Below are 19,049 nucleotides of genomic sequence, written 5' to 3'. Positions count from 1 at the left end.
TATTGGACATACCTTGGAACTTCTCATTCTGTTCTTATGTTTGTTTGTTTGTTTAACTGCTCTTTAATATTTTTTAAACTTTTAGTCACTCTGTGTTGCAATCTAGATTAAGTCCCTGGTGTTATCTTCTGAATCATGAATTCTGTCATCTCTATCTCTCATCCTTCTCTTGATGTTTTTAATTCCAATTTTTAAATTAATTTCCAGCATTTTTCATTTGTTCTTTCCTATCTGTCTAGTGTTGATTTTTAAATTTTTTAATAATTGTGTTAATTAATTAATGATTTTTTTTGTTTCAGAATTTCTTAGGGTTTGTTTTTTATTTTAGTAGATACAATTCAATCTTTTTACCTCTTTGAGATGCTAAATATGTTTGTAAAATATTTTTCAAATTAGTTTATTATTTTCATTTTGTCTGCATTAAATTCATATTGCAGTAATTGATTTTGATTTTGTTGGCTGTCCTTTTTGGCATTAGTTTTTAATAATAATTTATAGGCTTTCTTGATTGAGAATTTGTTCTCTCTTGCTCGTTCTATCTCTCCATCTCTCCCTTCGTTTATTTCTGTCTGAAGTTTTGCAGTTGATTATACATTGCTCCCTGCCTGGGGCCGTCAAGTCAGAATATGATCTGTGTTGGAGTATGCTACTCTCATGCTGCAGAGTAATAAGAATATTTCAAATTCAGATACTTGAACTAGTGGGAGACTTGACCCAGGCATCAGATGCAAGGTTGAGTCTCTTTCTCCTTTTTCTTAGAAATTCCGTTCAATTTACACAGGCCTTACTCTCAGTCAGTGACCTGTTACAATTCTATTCAGCTTACTTTCTAGGTTAGGGATGCCCTATTCTAGGCTCTGATTTCAAGCATGACCTTTCCTCTAGACCCTTCGTCCTTGAACCTCATTCCTCAACTAACAGACCCACTACTCAGCAGCCTCTGCCCTACTTACTGCTTTATATTTCTCTTCTGGTTCAGATTGACAGTGAGGTTTACTTAGCTTTTGAATGTGACCGTCTTTTTAATTTTATCTCTTTCTGTACATAATTAGACAGAGGAGACTTTCAGAATGAGAATAAGTTGTATAGACAGCAGGATAGTATGCAGTGGAGGTAGTAGACATGAAATGAATTAACAAATTTAGGGCATGTTAAAACAAAGGACACATTAATAGGATCTAAGAGACGGAGAAGAGAAGCTGGCAGAACTAGTAGAATATTTTTCATTTTTCTGACATAAAGAGTGAGGAGAGAGAAGATCTCAGTCTGAGTTGATCAAGTTGAGAAAAGGTTTCAGAATTGCCCAGGCAGCATTCCTGTATGTCTTGACAAAATGATTCCTATTTTTTGGTAATTATATTATAGAGAGGAAAGCATATAGCAATTACAGGTGGAGAAACATCATATAGAGGCAGAGCATGGGGTGAACAAGAGGAAAATGTGGGCTATTAATAAGGTCTTATACTGTCCTGCATGTTTTAGAGGTTCTGTGTACAGTACCGTCTCTTGTGTTTCCCAATGACGTTCTTGAGTCAATGTAGACCAATGGTTTCCAACTCTAAGATATTAATGCCCAGGCCACACTTTCAGAGATTCTGATTTAATTGTTCTACTGTAGGGCCTGGGCATATGATATTTTTTAAAGCACCTCAGATGCTTCAAATGTGTGGCTAGGATTGAAACACTACTCAGAAATTCTGAGCGGATCAACATCATGTGGTTGCACATCTATATCATCTGGCCTCTACCGCATTTTGACCATAATGCTTGAAAGTAACCTTGGACAGAGAAACAGTAGGAATCCATTCTCTTAATGGGCTGTGTAAATTACTTTGTGTATTAGTTTCCAACTGATGCTGTACCACAAACTAAGTGTCATAAAACCACACAAATTTATTATGTTACAGTTCTGGAGATCAGAAATCCAAAATGGGTCTGTGTTCCTTCTGGAGGCCCTAATGGAGAATTTAGTTCCTTGGCTCTTCCAGCTTCTAAGGGCCTCCTGAATTTCTTGGCCCTTCCATCCATCTTCAAAAGCCTGCAGGGTAGCATCTTCAAATCTCTCCCTCTGACTCTAAACTTCCTGCTTCCCTCCTATAAGGGAATCCCTCTTGTGATTACACTAGGACCATGGGATAATCCAAGATAATATTCCTATCTCAATATTCTTAACTTAATCACATTTGCAAATTACATTTTGATCCATAAGGTAGCATATTAGCAGATTCTGGAATTAGGACATGGACATCTTTCGGGGGAGTGTATTATTCTGCCTACCACAGTTCAGGATAGGAGTGATTGTAGTAACTTGATGATTAGATCGCTCTCAACATCCCTGAAGTCCAGGGAAACTATACCGTTTCAGAGGGGTTTATGGGAGCAGATCATGGAATCATATTGTCAAGAACAACTATAAGATTTGAATAGAAGGGGATATTTCAAAACATGAACTTATACTGCCTTGGTGTGAAGTCTGATGCATCACTTTCAATAATATTACTTTGTCCCTCCCTTTGTCAGATAAAGACATTGGTTCCTCCAGCTCTTCCTCTATTGTTTTTCCCACCTTCCATATCCTACCATCTGTCTATTACTCTTGCATTTTTACCTTGCTAATATTGGTAACATTTGCATTCTGCTCTACATGCAAAACTGTCCTCCAAACTCTGGCCATGGATTGACTCTACGAATTGGAAAATAGTGTTAAGCATTACACTTTTATGGCTATGTAAAGATTTTTCACTGCTGAGCCAATAAGTATGCTAGAAATATGTTTTCTTCTCTCTTGCTCAACTGTTACTACCTCTGGATGACTTGATGAAAAACGTTCCTAATTTCAATAATAAGAACAACAACAACAACAAAAATGGATTCTCTTTTCTTGTGCTACAATTATGGATTTAAATGATCATATTTTCAGTTGTCTCATCATGATTTTCTTGAAAATATTTTCTTCCTAGAATTTATTTCCTTCTTTAAAAAATACTATTTGTCTTTTTTGTAGCCACAATTTTTTTGAGTTCTAATAATACTATCTAATTTATCAAGTCCCCCTTTTTCCATGAAACTTCCTTCCAGAACCTTCTATCCTCTGGCTCCAGTCTTGATTGGTTATTAATGGGGTTGTGTACAATTGTCATTCTCAAACCTCTCTTCTCTTCTCTATTGAATTAAATTACATGCTCCTGGATTGATCTCATTTGTTCCTCATTCTTAGAAGGCACCTTTGCTTTGTTGCAGTATATCTTTAAGTAACATCATTTTAAAGGGATGCAGGTGAAGTAAACTTTCTGAGTTCTTGTAGGTATGACAATGTCTTTATACTGTCCTCATGTAATGAAAAGTTAATTGATTATAAAACTGTATATTGAATATATATGTATACGTATATCTATGTATATTTTCCTTGGTATATTCAGAACATTAAGAACATTGTAATATCCTAGAATCCACTTGTATAACTCATATTCCTTCTGTTTTTTACTCTGGAAAATTTTAAGATCTTCTATTTATTTCCTGAAAATTTCAAAGTTAAGTGTTCAGGTGTGGATTGGATTTTTTAAATTCATTGCACTAGACAATCAGATATGCTTTTAATCGGAAAACTTATCCTTTATCATCATTGGAAAATTCTCTTCTATATTATCTTTGATAGTTTCCTTCTGTCTTCTTTTACTGTTCTCTTTTTTCTGAACACTAATTAGTGGAATGTTGGACCTCCTGGGTTGCTGGCTTCTTTCTTATTTATTTTCTATAATTTCTGTCTCTTTGCCTTTCTTTTTCTTTTTTGGAAAGTCTTTCAGGTTATCTTCAAATATTTCAACTTTTTATAATTGCTAATCAAAATATCCTTGTTCTTTTTCTCCATCTTCTTTTTATAATGTCTTGGGTTTTGTACTTGTTTCCTAGGTGCCATATTTTCTCAAATCTCTTTGAGGATGTTAGATGTGCTATTCAAGATCCCAGTCTTGCATCACAATGTAAATGAGTGCTCTTCTGTCTTCATGGAGCAAGTCTTACTGTAAAAAACAAAAGAAAAAAAAGTTAAGAAAAGCAAGCAGCTAATTCAAGATTGTGCTTAATGCCATGGCTGGTTTAGATTCTGACACAAGCTTCTTACATCTCTAGGAACAGTAACAAATAGTTGTGTACTGACAGCCAGGCTTTGGAGCACACTTTGAGTAGCCCTGCATCAGTGTATATTAAATCCCTTGCTGTTTCCTGAATAATCTGTTTCTTCCTGTATTCATTTTTCTGTTTGTTTCCCTCAGTCTTTCTCTTTAGTATTACTAGTATGCACCTTCCTAGAGATGCTTTGTGTATAAGATTGAAGAAATTGGTAGCTAGTATGGGTTACCTGAGTCATAAGATCCATAGGATTATTTTTCCGTAAGTCTCACCTCTGAGTGAGAATTCCAATTGCCAGTTCTGTGTGGGGCAGGGCAGGTTATCTCAGATAGAGACCTGACTCATTTCTGAATCCCTTGAGTTCAGGAATGAGAAGAGCATCAGTGCCCCAAAATCTTAGTTTTCAACAGACATTTTAGGCCATTTCTTTAGAGAAGACTTATCTGTTTTCTACCTGGAGGTAAATGTTGCTTACCTATGGAGCCATAGGTGCATTTGGCCTTTGTAAAGGTTTTTAACTTATTCCTCTGTTTTCATCTCTGAATCTCAGACCAGCCCTCTCCATTGAGCACTAACTTTGGGCCCACGTTTTCCCAATAATTTCATGGAGAGAAAACTGCTTCAAACTTCTCTGTAGCTCTGTTGTACTGTGTTCCAGGCTGCAGCTTTCCCCTCTCATCCATTCAGCCATGCTCGTCTGCTTTCTATCTTTCAGAAATTTGTTGAAATCTCTTGTTTATTTCCGACTCAACTCTCAAAAATCTCTTCTCCATTAAGAGATTATTTCTTTTTGTACTTGTATGCATTTATTCAGGCAGAAGGAGGGTCCTGGGAAGAACCAGAGGAAACATGTGTGTCTAGCAGGTCACTGTAAACTGGAAGTTGATTAATATGACTTAAAGCCAGTAATGAAAGAAAGCAAACGTTAAATACAACCTTGGTGACTATTCAGTAAAATGTAACTCCATTGATCAACAATATCTCTAAGCTAACAAAAACATTGTCTTTTTTTCTGTGGAAAGGTAAAACTGGCCATACATAACAATAATTTGAAGTTTTTTCAGTAGTGGTAATGATTGTGTAAAAAATCTACCTGAGCTCCCTCACTTGAACTCCTTCTGACCGAGGGCACTGATTTTCTGAATCAGCTAGAGGACGTCTCATCACAATAGGAGCAAAATCACCAATCAGACCATGGGGGATGGAACTGTGTACTTTGTTGTCACAGCACTCGGAGCTCACTATTGAACTAGGCAACAACAAAGTAAGCATAACTATATTAAATAAGAAAATTTGTGGTTTTTTTTTAATCCTAAGTACTCTCTGCATTAGAGTCCATTTTAAAGCATATTTAACATTATTGTAAGGAGCAGTGGATTTTGAATAAAGCAGATTTGTGTTTGAATCTCTCCACCAGGCAACATATGTGGAATCTTGGACAAATTATGTAACATCTCTGAGGCTTAGTCCTCTCATCTGACTCGTGGGATTTATATAGAAACCATTTTGCAAGCTTCTTGGGAGAACTTTACTCATATTACATTTTACATAGCATGCCATCAAAGTTTTTCAATATTTTTAATAGGGAATTATTTTATTTATTTTCAATATTTCAAAAGTGGTCAATGAATGAAATGGAATAAAATGAGGATATTCCCTTTGTATATCTACAGCTAAGAATTCTGTTCAAATGCATATATCATTGCAAGGTTCAGTTTTGTTTTTATACACACACACACACACAGCTTACAAACTACTTACAAAGTAATTTGGCTTTCAACATTTTACAATGTATTATTTTTCAAAATTTATAAAAAGTAAGTTCTGAAAGAATGTGCAACTAGGGCCCTTTTTGAAATCCCATGGGGTAACAAATTCTTTGATGTGCACAGAGAAGTTAGGATGGGAAAAAAACAAGTTTTCTTAATCTAATTATGCTTAATTTGTTGCTGCCTAATTCAATAGTGAGCTCAGAGACAGTAAAAAAGTAAATAGTTTGAGTAAATAGATACATATGCATTTTCAGACAATTTGTGAGCTCAGTTTCATACATACATATGTAATTGAGCTCACAAATTTTTAAAACAGAGCATGACAAGCATAGGGAGCTCATTCCATTCACAATATAACTCCCTAAAAAAAAGTAGACAAAAAGTAGACATTTCCACATTTGTGGGTATCTGACAAAGAAAGAATCCCTTACTCAGCCTATACACACCCAGCCACCTTAACCTTTCCTTTCCCTAGCTTTTTCTAGAGAAAATCCACTGTCCGGGGGGGGAATGTGTCTGAACCACACACCTCTTCCCTTCACAGACCGGACGTGCTGCCTGCTCATCTTTCCCTCTCACAACCATTTATAACCGTTTATTTCCCCTCAGGAAACCTTGGCGGTGGTTGTGGTCATTGCCGTTGATGCTGTTTTTCCCTCCCAAACACAATACTCCCTTTCTCCCTCTTCTATCTCCTGCACAGTTACCTTAGAATAATCCTTTTCCCCCTTAGCAATTCCTTCCATGCGTGAGCACAGAGAAACAATGGCCTCAATTATGGCTCATAAGCATTCATGATACACCTGTAATAAAGAGCGAAGGAGAGTCTCCAATTGTGAAGTGAAATTAGACACTATCACAAGCCAGCACCGGGCACCGCTAGAGCCCTTGAGTGGGCCCAGGAGTCCCCTTCAGAATTTCCACAACAGTCTCCACCTACATCCTCATCCTCCTCTAATTAAACCTGTTTTCCTCAAGCACCAGCATTGCCAAAATAGTCCTTTTCAATTTTATTATTTTCCTGTGTTGTTTGATTATTAGTATGAAAACATCCATAATTTTTATAGATTTTCTCTGAAAATCTAAAACAATGTTTCAACTACATTGAATGTCAGGGGGAGGTTGGCCTAAGCTCCTAATCACCATTAGGATATTATTGCTGCAGGAAAATGCATGCTGAGTTCCACACAAGTGACTTACAAATGAAGTTTCTGAACATAACCCACACTGAATGAGGGGACTGCTTATATACATTGTTTGGAAACCACTGCAGCTCCGTTCCATTAAGCATCAAAAATTCTGCAACTTAGGATGTAAATAAATGAAATTATTCTCCAGCCTAAACAATGTTGCAGCGAGTACCTGCTCACTTTTGGAAGTTCATTTTTCCTTCACCTGGCATAAATCATTATTTAAACTGGTCACTTAAACCAGAAGACCAAATTAATACTAATAGAAATACTGAGAAGCCACACAGAGGATGTGAAAACAGCCAATTTTAAGGACTACAACAAAAAATAAACATAGTGTATATAAAACATTTGGCTACTTATAAAATGTCTGAAGACATTTCAAAAATCAGGAAAGGAAGGCAGTCCTACAAAATTAGAAAGATTTTTACAGAATATTAATAAGACATTGTGTGATTCCTTGAAAGAAATCTGTGACAGTAACTGTTAACGATATCTTGATACTTGTTGTTTTCCTAGCCAGGATCCAGATGTACGAAGAAATCTTTTTAAAAGGTGAAAAAAAATATTTTTTTCAGATTTTTGCCACTAGTATAATAAGCACTCCTATTTGACCAACTGATTAAATTACAGTAGCGATACCTATTTGACTCATTTTGGGTTCATTTTGATCCAGAAAAAAAAAGACTGGGAACCATTATTATTTATAACTTGAGCATCATGCTGGAAAATGTCACTTGAATCTTGCTTGAATTATATTTCCTATGTGAAAATGAAAAGGCTACACAAGTTACTCTAAATCTATAGTGTGTGTCTATGTCAGCACTCATAGAGACAGGAAAGATTTGTTTCTTTCTCTTTCCATAGGTAAAAAGCAGCAACCTTACTGATTTTTTTTTCTTGTTTTATCCTGGAAGAAATGACATCCCTCCCATCCCCATACACACACACACAAAATTATGTTGCTGGCCTCAAAGGTTAGAGAACACATTCATGCAGAAAGACATGGATGACTGTAGAGAACGGGTTCTTTCTTACCATAATAAGGGCTTGCATATTTTGGCTAGGAGAAATTTGCACAAGGACATATTCTCCTACAGGTAATAGTAAGCAAATTCCTTAGGTTCACAGGGGAATTCACTGAAAATATGGTCTAAAGACAATGGTGTCTAGCAAGACTTACCTGGTAGTGCTGTTTGTGTGTGTTGGCAGATCTCCACAATTGCTTTTGCCACCTGTGTGCCCCTCAGATGCTGCCGCTGGAAGATTAGTTTCCTTTGCTTCAGGTATGAATCCTGCAGAGGCTGATAGATACAATGTGGTGAGGTGTCACTGGATGTGGGAGAGAGAAATGTCGATTTGACTGTGACAGAAGAAGGACGTTAATGGATGGCTTTATTTGTCACTTGGAAGCATACCGATGTCGCAAAAGGAGTTGAGAAAGTAAAAAACTTTGTTTTTGCCTCATGGAATGGGTTCCTTATGAAGTATACTTCTATTAAGATCATATCACAGCTTTAGATCTTTCTAAATATGAATGAACGGGAAGGCCCAAGTTCCATTTCATTTCTAAAATGTTTTTCTATATAGTTTCAAGTTTTAAATGCTATTAGGAGGCTTCGGGGCCTACCTTTCCACTCTCTTCTCTTTTAAAGCAGATAGGGAAATACGTTAAAATGATCTCACCTACGAGGATGAGTAAAAGAGCACAAAAATTAAAAATTAGAACTCTGGTTTTTTGGACTCTTAGCCACATTAACTTTATGATCTCCCAATTCTTCACCTGCCAACAGGAGGTAATAATAGATCCTTACTTACCTCACTGGGTTTTTTTAAATATAAAATAAGATGAATTATATGATAGCCATTTGTAAACTTTTAGCACTAATAGAATTTACTGACCTTTCCAAATTGATTGCAAGAAAGCTCAAAATATTTTCTCAGAATTTTTCTGCAGAGCCATGTTGAGTGAGTCAAACATTTTTTGCAGATGAATCTCATGAGGGAAATGTGGTCTAAACATTCAACTCTAATTCCTTTCAAATCTGACTTTCACAATAAGGATAGCATGTACATAACGATCCAGATATTCCAAATCACAAGAATGAAAAAAAGAAGAAAAATAAGTTCACAAATACAAATGTGAGCTACCTCTCCTACTTCAGACTGTAATTATTAATTTTACCATTAGATTTCCTCCTGCAGAAACTCACTGCTCCTCACTGATATCTTATTTGTGAGAATTAGTTAAATGAAAAAGAATGGAACATGATGCTCACTCTCCTTTCATGAAGTAAATTTTATCTCAAACTGTTGAAAGAAAGATGAGGAACCTGCTTTGTCCAGTCCCTAAGAGAATTCTGAGCATTCACAAAACAGGCACCTTTCTTCAAATATATTTAGCCTGTAAGCTAGCAAAGGTGATATACTTAGGACTAGCAGGAATGGTGATTAATTGCATAGTCAGGGAGAGAAAAATATAATAAGTTTCTAAACTAGTTCAGTACATCTGCATTTGTACTAGATATTCCTAAATTCTTTTTTAAAAAATTCCATAACAAGGATCTAGCCAGAAAAGAACCCTAACTTGAAAAACAGAGGAAATTAGAAATGGAGGATGAGCCTGAAATTAGTGTTATTTAAAGAGTGGCGTTGGCACCTACGACACGAATAAAAGTAATTAGTTTAACATTGTGCCTCCTCTTGACAGTTTTCTTTTCCTTTTTGATGTAATCAAGCCCATTTCCTTCACTGTCCTAACTCATTGCAGGCTTCGTTGGAGCCACAAAGCACAAACCGAGGGGCTGTCTTTCCTGCCGGAAACAGCTCTCAACTCAGTGACTTCAGGCAGCCTGCAGACTCCCCACACATTTAAGCACTGGTGGCTCGAAAAGAGCGAGCTTCTGTTTTATTTGTTCACATTCTGAGTGCTACCTGATTCTGATTACATTGCAGATGGCTTGAAGCTGTCGGGGATAAATACAAGGGTTAAAGAAATCATTTGTCCCTGGGACTGGACCACAGAAGAACCGAGTCTAAAGGCTTCTTTGTGAGCCTATCACTTAAGCTTCTTTACTCTGTATGCGAATTGTGTCTAGCTTATAGGTACCTAGGTGAACTCTCTCCCTCTGTGTGTTTGGTTTTGTTTGGGATTGTGTCATTTTTCTTGATATGGAAAATTTTTGTGTCCTGAAGAAACGCTTTCACCTGCGAGAGAGGTAAACACATTGTGCACTGTTTTGCCGAAAGAGGGCAATGTTGCTGTTCAGAATTTCCTCATTCTGTTCCCTGGGACCTGGTCTCTCGAACGATAAATAATCGCTGCTGTCTCTTCCCTTTCATCACAGACAAGTTTCCACATGTCTCTTCGCTCTGTAGTTAATCAGGACTTTGTAACTATCTGTCCTACCTATTAACTGCATCCACTCCCAAATTGTTTAAAGGTTAACACGTTTCACTCCATGCATGACTGACACACACAGGCAAACTGCTGTCTCTGAAGTTCTAAATTCTTCCTTTTCGTTTGCCAATGATAGGCAGGAGGAGAAACAACCCGCTTTAGGAAATATTGAAAGGTATTTGTACTATGTTCCTATTTGCAAATGGTCAATCAATGTATGATCCAATCATGGTCTCCATAGGCAACCAAACAAAATAAAAGGGAGAAAAAAAAATGTTCATTTTCAGTAAATTTACTCCAAAATTAACTATCATCTTATTAGTTAAAACATGATTCAAAATTAACACCGGGATGTTGACAATCTTGATAACTGGCATTCGATTTCTTTTGTGGGGAGTTGGGGGGGGTGTGGATTTGCATGCTATAATTTTAAATTATTTAACACTGTGAATTCAGGCCTTTATGAAAGAGTTGTCTTCTGTAGGAGACTCTAAATTACTGATCTTCCTTTTTTTTAATAAGATGTTGCATTTTTTTCCCTCAGCAGTTTATTATACTTTAATAGGTTATTTCCACCTATTTTAACTCCTTCAAAAATTGTAGTTTAGTTGTTTTCTAGAAGCGCAATTTAGATTTTCAATGGACGGTTTGTTTGAGTAGCAGAATTCCTGGAATTTTCTTGTCAAAGAAACACTCTCAATCTCTACCAACACGCTTGTTTGTGCTTTTGCTCTTTGAAGCAATTGGCAATGTAACTGGACTGCTGTTGAGTGCTCCCAGAACAAACTGCTCTTGCATTGAATAAATTCACTAGCTCATTTTTCTTACAGATATATGTGTGTTTGTGGATATGTGCATAAGTATATGCAGACACACACACACACCTGTTTTTGTCTTTGGTTTTTTAGTCCAAAGTCATATTTAGAGTTCATTAGAGGGAAATAATTATAGACATTTTTCTTGAGTATTAAACATTACTGATATCATTTCCTAGAAACTGCAAGTAGGTGTTTTATCAGAACCAACAGTCCAAAAATATGAAAATTGCAGTCACTAAAATTAAAAATACATTAAGAGAAAGAAGAATTGGGCATGGAGTGGCAAATTCTTGGAGCAAGGGACCGTTTTAGATGGGCCTCTTGGTTTTCTTCAGTCTCCAAAGTGCCCCATGTTCCCATATTTAACTGGGCTTGAAAGATTTGAGTAGAATCTGCTGTCTCAGGGACATCAATAAAACCCATAGAAGCTGTGTCTGCTGTAGGTGGTTCCAGGAAATCCTTATTTAACATTGACTTAGTTTACTGTGGCTCGGCTTTTTCATTTCTTCTGAGTTAAAGCCTGCCATCTCATTTCTGCCTCCTTCTCCTACTTCTGTCAGTATATGTACATGAGAAAGTCTATGTTATTAAAAGAATAATAACCATGTTGCAGGTTTCTGAACTCAAGATTGTATTTTCTTTCTCAAATATTCATTAAAAAATATAGATTGTATTTTATTGAAAGTGCTCTTTAATGAATAGTATTCCTGTTTGCCTACAAGAAGGAGCTTCCAGTGAAATTCCTTGACAGTAATTGTGGTCTGAATTGAGAACATACAGTAACGGAGTGCAGTTAATGGCCACCCTGTGGACTGAGTGCTCTACTTTTGTCATATCTGGCTACTTTTTAAAATGCAGAAATTAGTTAGGCCAGTAAAGAGTTAATTATGTGCTTGTGTCAGGAAACCCTCAATGAGCAGTCAGAGAGAGGAATTCTTTGTCTTCAATGCAAAACAGAAATTTCAAAGACCCTGGCAGATGATAATACATAAATAGTAACTGAGCATCTATTTTGTGTGTGTGCGTGTGCGTGTGTGTGCCATGTGTAATGAGAGAACAAGGGAAAACCCTCTAATAAGTCAGCCCAAACATTAAGGAGCACTAAATGAATCAAAGGCATATTTTAATTTCCATACAGCTAAAATAAATAGGACAAAACACCTTTCCAGCCAAACTTCATCTTTCTGCTTCTCTACTTTGATTTCATTTCCTATCGCCTGATATTTACTAACATGTAAAAAAGCACTTGGAACTTAAAGAATGGGTCCTTTGTGTGAATATGATCCTCTCCAGCAGGTCTGATCAAAACAGACATTTTATAAATGGATTAAGATGAAAGAGATCAGGTTTGCAAAAACAAAGTAGATGTTGGTATTTTGTGAGATTTGGGGAAATAGAAAGCTATGTAAGTAAATAATTAAATCTTCTGATTTGTTAGAACTTGAAGAAAAGAGTAATTAAAAATATGTGTGTGTGTGTGTGTGTGTGTAAGTATACACACACACACACACACACACTCATAGTGTGCTGGTTAATATCTTAGCCATAGGGAATTTGCTCCGAAAAGCAAAAAGCTAACATAAGCAAGAACAGATAATTCTTAAACCTATCCAGGCTTTTATGAAAAGGAAGTGAATATGTGATTCTCAAAAGTCTTCTTAGAAAGAAAGAAAATCCTTTAAAGGTGGAGCATTTGATAAAATTCCTCAGCTCATATTTAGGGTCCCACATCAAGGATGAGCAGTGCATCAGTCAACTAGCGTTGCTCCCTTGCTACCCCACCTCTCTAGAAATGCACCACTCTAGATAGCTCTGCTTCCTCAGATTGTCCACATCCTATTTGGTAATGGAGGATTTAGACCTCCTATGAGAATCTGGTTTTTCCGAAACCATAATGCTCGGTAGCATATTTTGAAAAATAAGAAACTGAGGCTGTATCAAGAACCCTGTTATTATAACCATGTAAAAAATTCAGTGAGAGAAAACAATTCTTTTTTAACACTTGTCCAAATAATTGATTAATTTTACTCTCGCCTGATTTTGTTTTCCTTTCACAATTGACAGCTTTGGTAGAAAAGTCAGAGTCTGAGTTTTCATGCTCTATTCAGGAGCTGATCTCAGAAACGGCACACTTTTCATCTATACATAGCACAGGTAACCCTCATTTTCATATTTGAACTGAAAAGTTAGAGGAACAATTTTATTGTGATTAAAAGCTTTTTGCTTAATATTTCAAATCTTTACAAACAGTTTTTTTCTTTCTATTTCACTATGCAATTTTAATTCGCATAAATGAGTTTAATAAGTAAACCAACCGATTTTTTAAAACCACACTTAGCATGGTAGAATAAGTGCAGAGCAAAATAAATCGTATTCTCATACATCATATGCATGATGTCCAGCTAAATTCTGATCCTTTCCACAGGGGGGAACGTGAAACAGAAAGAACATCACATTATTATGTTGATGTCAGTCGTGCTGAAAACCTGAAAAATCTTATTTGGATCTTTCACTGAATCAAGTGTGATACATAAGTATTTGTTGTATTGGAAATGAAAAGGCATATGAAGTGGCTCACAAGGGTAACCCTACAAATTTGCCATGTGATAGTCAAATTAGTGCTTCCCAAATTCAGAGCAGTACAGAGCACCAAAGTAGATTTCAATATTGTCTACACTTTTTTAGAGAGTATTGGTTATAATCCAAGTGTTAAATGAGTTAGGAACACTTTAAAATGTAATTGTGATAAGTTTTAAATACTTTCATGTGAGGCCTGTCAATGCCAACATTTCCATCTTTGATCTAAGACATAGATGTCTGCATATCTTGGAGTTCACTTGAGGCAATAGTATTTTTAGGATCGAAACATGGGCATTTATACTCTTTGGTATATTGTATTAGCTAGCTAAGGTGAAAAGATTATGAAGAAAGGGGAGTATTCTATTTTAAAAACCAATATAACTTGTGACTTTACAGAGTTAGGAATAAGTCACAACCTAAAGATAGGCTGTTCTTTAGTAAGATTTAGAAGGTAAAATTTCAAAAAGATGATGCAATACAAGGGAAAAAAATGTATGCATGTATATAAATGTATATATACATATACGTAGAATCTTATTTTATTTCATTTTGGTTTCATAGTATCATTAGTACTTATATTTACAGTTATTTTAAACTTATATGTAGTTTATAATAACTTCCTCTTCTTCAATGACAAATTTAATGTAGAGTGCTTCAAAGTACTATAACATAAAGAGATAACTGTTTCTAGAAACCAGAGAGTTTTTTGTAGTATTTATCTAATCGTCCCCAAAACTCTTCTCTTAGTATTTCAAAGTAACAATCTAACATTACCCTCATTCAATCAGGTAGGTTCTCATTCCACCCCTATGCCTGGCAACAGCTGTCAGGGACATCAGTCTATTGTTTGTTCTTGTTGTTCTTGTTATTTTATTTTACTGTTTTTATTTCTAAATGTATAATGATACAAAAGTAGAAATGGCCATGTCAATTGTGAATGCTTGTAATTTTTTTATACTCATTTATGAAGGAAGAGCAAACCTTGACCGTCAGCAGACCATATCCATGCAGAATAACGAAATATACCAAGAGTCCATAAAAAAATAAATAAATAACAGCAAATTAAATCTCTTGGGCAGTTATAAATCAGTACTCCTGTTATTCTCTGCTCCAGACTCTGTTGTGGATGTGATCTGAAAGTCCTTCTGTCCAGAACATTTGCATCACAAGTGACAATAACATGTTAGCAGCCAGAGCCAATGATGCCATTTTCCTAAAGATACCCTCCTCAGACATCAGCTCCAGGTGTTGTCTTATTTCCATGTTCACCGTGACCTAGAAATTTACTCTTCAGGATTCTAAACACATATCCCAAAGAGATATCTGGGCATTTGGACATTAAAAATCATTGCTAAAAACCAGAACAACACTAAACATATATGTTCCCAAAATATGAGTACCCCAATATCTGGCACCAATCTGGCATTACAGAATTAAGTAAGCAAATTATATCTAAAAGTATGTAAACTTGTGAATATCTTTGTTATCAGCCATATATTAATGAACGCAATAGCAGAGTTCCCATTTGCTAAATCTGTTAGCTTGTGTGACCGTTTTCTGACTCAAGTTGGAGTTATGCTGAAGAATTTATAACCTGAAAATTGAGCCCTGAGTTCCTCCGTTAGGCCACTATTTAAGTATGAATACAATATTTTAAAATTTTTAGTAGAAGGGAGAATGTTCAAGTGATCTGAGTATATCATTGAGGGTCAGGGCTGCTGTGTTCTAACCTTATCCTGCTGCTGCCTTGCTGTGTGATTCCAGGGGGCTCTCTCAACTTTTCTGTGCTTTTACATCCATAAATAAAACAACGCCTGGGTGTAAAACACTGCAACATCTTTAAACGGTGTAAGAAACACTATGTACGTCCTCCTCAACTAGGTACAGATATGCATTGTCAATCATATGAAAATAATAGTAAAAACCAGAAGACTACTCCAGCTGAAATAGAAATCAATTCCTAAAATGATATCTTGAATGATATTTAACCTGAAATACAAGGCTTATATAAAATAATTGAATTCCCAGTGTGCTGAATAACACAGTGATTATTAACCACCCTGAACAGGAATATATTTATACAGTGCTTTATACTTTCCAAAATCTCTTCATTTACATCATCCCAACTCTATCACATATCTCAGAATCACATAAATTATCCCTTAAAACTTATCCATCTTGGCAGCCTAAATCGCCTCCGTTGTTCCCTCAGCTTTAGAAACTGATTCCACAAGCCACACTGAAAATCCATCTCATATCTTTACAGGCTCAACTCACATATACGTTTATGGTGGGGATTTATTTCTGAGGAAATGTGTTTCCCTAACAGTTAGGCAGGAAGGAAACCAAGTCCTCAGGCAGTTACCCATGGGGAACGAGGACTATCTGACGTGGTCCGTGTGCCCTGGCTAACACTATGAAGAGGGCCAGGGAAAGGCTCTGTTCTGTGCTTTCCGGTCCTGATCATCCTTCAGGAAAATCAGCCACATGGTTATAAAGCTGACAACTTTTATAAGGAGTCAAACATTCTCATTTGCATTTCATCTAAATGCATCAGCTGCTTGGTGCATTTCTTACCATAAAGATAGAACAAAAGTTCCATCCAAAAACACATCATTGGTGGCACTTGGGAGGGAAGTCCCTCTTTTCCTCCCATGTTGATCTCTGTCATCAGCGCCTGGTGGGACAGCTAGAGATCCTCCTGGAAACAAATGCTTACCTGATACAATGATAGGTTTGGGTATTACTCACTTCAGGGTTGCTTGTTCCTTTGTTTGTTTTGATTTCGATGTGAAGGGAAACCTCCTGACCTCTTACCTTCCAGAGAATCCTCAGATGTCACAAAAGGAGAGATTGTTCAGGAGCCAAAAAAATAACCCAATTCCTTTCCTTCTCTTTTCCCGGAGTTTCCTTCTTTTACTCAACCTGTTTTGCTCCCTTTTTTTTTTTTTTTTTGGTAATAATAATACCTAGATCATAAAGCTGCTATGAGGATTAAATTGGCTGGTTGTTACATGTAAATCATTTACAACAGTTACTGGCACATAATAACTGCTCAAAAACATTAGGTAGCATAATTATAAAATGTTTTCCTAGGGCTGCTGTAACAAAATACAACAAACTGGGTGGCTTAAAACAACAGAAATTTATTATCTCCTGGTTCTGGAGGCTAGAAGTGTGAAATTAAGGTGTTGGTGGGGTCATGCTGCCTCTGAAGGCTCTAGGGGAGAATCCTTCCTTGCCTCTTCCCAGCTTCTGGTGGTTTGCAGCAGTCCTTGGTGTTCCTTGGCTTGTAGATGCATCACTCCAATCCTCTGTCTTCACATGGCGTTCTCCTTGTGTCTCTGTCTTCACATGGCAGTCTTCTTATAAGGATACCAGTCATTTTGGATTAGGGGCCCACCCTACTCTAGTATGACCTCAACTTGATTACATCCGCAATGACCTTATTTCCCACTAAGGTCACATTCTGAGGTACTAGGGTTAGGACTTCAATAAATCTTTTGTGGGGAACACACTTCAACCTATAATGATACCCCATGTGTAAACTGACATTCCTACCTGCAAATGGACTGAAGCTGAACTTGTCTTCTACCCATAGGCAATCTGATCCTGCCAGCCACTCCCATCTCAGAGGATGGCACTGCCCCCTGTTTCATTGCCCATGTCACAAACCAAAGTTGCATTCCTTCATTCCTCCCTTTTTTCGGTCCTCTTATTTCTATCAATCATCAAATCCTATTGGAGCTTCCTCATTTGTATCTCTTCATTAGTTCTCATCTTTGTGTGTGCACTGAGACCACCTTTCTCCTGAATCATTCAAGTTTGCTGATTGTCTAGCTGTGCCCTTCCTAGACTCCAGAAAGCTGTCAATGATGACTCTAAAGATCAAGTCAGATCAGGTCAAGACCTTGCCTACAATATTTACTGGCTTCTAACTGCACTCAAAATCAAGTCCCAAATGCATATCCATTTCATTATCTGGGGTCTGCTCGTGATTCCTGCTGTCTCCCCACTCTGCCTTTCCAAATCCCAGCCACGCTTTACTACTTGGAGCTCCTCTACACGTGCGGCTTTCTCTTTCTTCCCGGCTTTTGCATGGCTCCTGGCTCTGTATGTCCCACAGTTTTTGCTCTTCTCTTTCTCCCTATTCAATTACTTACTCCTTCAGAAATAAGCTTAGACATCAAATCCTCACCCACATCTTCCCTAACTAATCTCCCTTAACTCCTGTCAAGGCTGAATTAGATGTCACCCCTATGGGCTCCACAGCACCCCATAAAATAGTACATTTCACATTAGATTGTGTTTTTCCATTTACTTGCCTGCTTCCCACACGAGATTGTAAAGTTCCGGAGGACAGGGCCTGAGTATTATATATCCTTGTATTATTGCACCCCCAAGATTAGCACATTTATTCAATCAAACAAATACTTACTCAACACCTACTCACTGCCAATAACTGCATTGCACTTTGGGAATACAGATAATGAACAAAACAGACATTTTCCTTGTACTACAAAACTTTATGTACTGTGAGTAAAATATTAAATTAAATAAGCAGCTAAAATATAGTCTAATTAGTGCCTAAGGGTAGTACAGATTTCTGTGGTCTCAGAGAGTCAGGCATGAATATCTGATGAAGACCTGAAGGGTGAACTGAGGGTTAACTGAGTGGTCCAGGTAAAGAGCAGTGTGTGTAGAGGCCAAGAAAGAGGAGCAGCATGTGTGGACACCCCAGGGAGGAGTGCAGCAAAGGGAAAGAGGCAGATAGCAGAAGGTGAAACAATCATAAAGGCATTTCAATTTATGTTAAAATGTTTTTAATGTATTCTAAGAAAATTGGGAAAATATCAAAAGGTATTCAATAACAGAATGACTTGTGAATCTATATTTCAGAAATGTCACTGGGGCAATTATGTAGAAAACCAATTGAATTGGAACAAACTTGCAACGTGGATGCCAGTTACCATCCAGGTAAGAGGAAATGGTGTCCTGGCCTAGGGCAGTGACAATAAGAAAGGGGAGAAGTTAGGCAGCCTGGATGAGTAATTAGGAGGTAAAAAAAAAGAGAATTTGGTGATTGTGGTAAGAAGGACTCAAGAATAAATGAGAGATTTCTGGATTGGCTGCATTTTGATGATATTCACTGAAATAAAGA

General features: G+C 36.8%; 1 long non-coding RNA gene across 1 annotated transcript in view; it reads right to left on the bottom strand.

The window, feature by feature from the left end:
* Positions 1-300: 300 nt before the first annotated feature.
* Positions 301-19,049, bottom strand: part of LOC147916271 (uncharacterized) — a 51,445-nt gene continuing 32,696 nt past the window's right edge. The window contains exons 2-3 of the long non-coding RNA XR_015553200.1: positions 8,274-8,394; positions 301-4,019 (exon numbers count right to left, since the gene is read on the bottom strand). This is a non-coding gene — a long non-coding RNA (uncharacterized LOC147916271). The remainder of the gene's footprint in view (positions 4,020-8,273; positions 8,395-19,049) is intronic.

This window comes from Ceratotherium simum, chromosome 9, assembly GCF_057802395.1.
Source record: "Ceratotherium simum simum isolate JZ-2026a chromosome 9, ASM5780239v1, whole genome shotgun sequence".
In the NCBI taxonomy this organism is placed as follows: Eukaryota; Metazoa; Chordata; class Mammalia; order Perissodactyla; family Rhinocerotidae; genus Ceratotherium; species Ceratotherium simum.
This window is presented reverse-complemented; position numbering and strand designations above follow the sequence as displayed.